We start from the raw sequence: 2883 nt of genomic DNA on the forward strand, positions 1-2883 counted from the left end.
TGTCTATAACAATATACTCTACACATCAGTGGAATCGTGTGACTTTGGTGTATGATGACCGTATGTTCTTAGGAGCAATAAAACAAGTCAAACCCTCCTGAAAACCAAAAAATATGAATTCACCTTTACTATTGAATTTATTTCACAACTTTACTTTCTCACCATGATTAATTAAAAGGCTTCACTCACACCCTTTTTAACTAGCTTGCCTATACGCTCCCTGTGATCACACAGCCGCTTCACTGCCTCCTACGTTCGCGTTTCATCGTTGTTTCCTCAGCATGCACAGTAACTACACATGAGCAAACGCTGCTTGGTCTGCAGTTAGATGCCAGTCAGTGATTAATTAGTATCCAGTTCATAAACCCCCTGAATTAGCAGCAGAGCACTCGGGCTAATGAGCTGACTGTGAACCTGGAGGTTACAGTGACCAGCACAACTCATCTGTCAAGACCTGAGGACTAGTGGAGTCACACAGGCCTCAGATCAGCTGGGGTGTACAGCCTGAGAGAAAGGTGAGAGTGATGTCAGCAGCTACTGACTGAACTATCTCGCCTTTACTGGTAATTGTGTAGATGTATTAAACACCGGACGAGATGTATGACAGCATGTACAACAGCTAATTAACTCATATGAAAGTTGCTTTAATGGCGTAAGTACAACACAAAAAGGAAATACGCCTTTATACGCCTATATAATAAATTAATAAGATTATTTGAGCTATATTAAAATTTTACATGACTCTCGTGAGGTTGAGGGCATACAGTAATAGAGATGTTGTTAAGGCCCAGTATGATGATGGGTGGCTCATAGAACATCTGTGGACTGACAGCTGTTTGATACTGTGTGGCTAATATCTACTCCTTTTATTGCTTGTATGCCCTTTAATCATTTGTCTCTTCTCAGTCAGAGCTGCTACAATTTATCATGTCACCACTTGAACCAGGTTCATGATCATTTTGTCCAGTCGGTGATGAACACAATAATGCATCAGTAACTATAATCAAATAATATGATATGCATTAATATGAAATGTGCCATTCTGCACTGTGGGTACTTTGACTTTTAGTACTTTATTTTGGTGCTAATACTTTTACTTAAGTAATATTTTGAATGTGGGGCTTGTAAAGAATATTTGTACACTGTGGTATTGCTACTGTTACTTGAGTAAAGGATCTAAGTACTTCCTCTGGTTGCCAACAAATCATTACGCATTAGCCTAATGCTTTATTTTATGAACAAGCTTAAAGAGATTTTATTTAACATGTATGACTGGCCTCACTTTTAGCTACATGTTCACACTCACTACCCAGCAGAGACTTGGTGAATTAGCATCAGTGTTCCTCATTTGCTTCACTGGGCCCCACCTGCAAAACAGAAAACAGACTTCACTGTGTACACAGCAGGTGAAAGAAAGATGTCACCACAAGGTTTATTTTGTAGCTGTTCTGGAGCTTTTATCATACAACATGTTCTTCATCACCACCCATTTTTTCCTCAGCACTTTAGGGACTTGTCATCCATGTTTATAAAAAAGAGTACTGAGATTGTTTCTCACCTTTGTCCAGTTTCATGAGTGAACTTCACCTATGAACCCAACATGGATGAGAACGTAAAATTTGAATTCCTGAAAAATTGGGGGGAAACTAAAAGCAATACAATGTTTTTTTGTTATTCAGCTGTCAGCTCCTTCAGATTTAACATGTAGAAACGTTAAGCAGGACACTGCAGTTTAACCAGCAGGCACACCTAGTGGCCGTCCAGCAGTAGGTCAGCCTGGGTGGCTGCACACAGCTCTCCAGAGGTCCAGACCTCAAAAGTGTGGTTATGCGTAGCCCAACCCCAAAAATGAAATGTGTGTGTACCTGTGGCTAATGTTTTCCACATAAGCCAAACAAAGAACAAAAAAAAACAACTTAAGAATGACTTGGAGTAAACAAACAAACCCTAAATGTCCCAGTTACTGAGCTTTAATGTGCTTTTAAAATTCTAATCCCTCACACAGCTCTTCTCTGAAAAACGTAATTACATCACTGTAACGTGTTAAAGGTGTTAATAGGTAACACTGCATTAGTGAACATCACTGTCAGTGGTTCATATTAAATTAATGCCATTTAACTGTGTTGAATGCTGGTTTTCAAATATGTTAAATAGGCGATTGTTTCCAAGATAAACACTGACTGGATACACAAGCTTTACTGTCACTGGTTCATTAAGAAACACCACCTAGAAAGCAAGTGTTTTTTATATTCTCAGGCCACAGTGTGAAGAATACAGCCCTCCCATAATGCACCACACAGGACTGCAACAACAGGCCTCTCCACTCTGATTGCGGTCTGACCCACTTGGCCCGTGTCGGACACATGGTCTGGTTCAGTGCTGCCAGCTGCTGTTGCCATGGGTGATGATGAAGATGTTGGCATGGGCATCGACTCAGGTGCCATCTCCAAGGAAACCAGCAGGGCTGTGACAATCTGATCATCGCTGTGGTGAGTGACACCTGACTGCACCCCCAACCTGGAGCGGCTAACGCCGTCAGCTGTTCTCAGCAGGCCTGAATGACAGAGACACTGACATTTTGTATGACCTGATGAAGAGCGCTCTGACTGATTTAAATGATAAATAATCAATTTTTAAAATAAAATTTAAAAAGGCTAATAAGTGTGTGTGTGGGTGTGTGTGTTTTTACCATAAACGGAAGATGTGTCAAAGTTTTTCCAGGTCAGAATAGAAATGTATTCGCAGTTTCACTCTCGGGTAACTCAATCAAGTTAATTAGACTGCAATCAAGGCTTTATCATTATTTAACATTTTGCCTCTTTGATGTTGATGTGTTGGATTCATTGCTCTGAGCGCGCACACAGACACACACACACACACACA

The 2883-nt window shown here is 40.6% G+C and overlaps 1 long non-coding RNA gene across 1 annotated transcript in view; it reads right to left on the reverse strand.

The window, feature by feature from the left end:
* Window positions 1–2130: 2130 nt before the first annotated feature.
* LOC109968978 (uncharacterized) overlaps window positions 2131–2883 on the reverse strand; it is a 1635-nt gene continuing 882 nt past the window's right edge. Inside the window, exon 3 of the long non-coding RNA XR_002276214.1 lies at window positions 2131–2554. This is a non-coding gene — a long non-coding RNA (uncharacterized LOC109968978). The remainder of the gene's footprint in view (window positions 2555–2883) is intronic.

The sequence above is a fragment of the Monopterus albus genome, unplaced genomic scaffold (genome assembly GCF_001952655.1).
Source record: "Monopterus albus unplaced genomic scaffold, M_albus_1.0 scaffold166.1, whole genome shotgun sequence".
Lineage (NCBI taxonomy): Eukaryota > Metazoa > Chordata > Actinopteri > Synbranchiformes > Synbranchidae > Monopterus > Monopterus albus.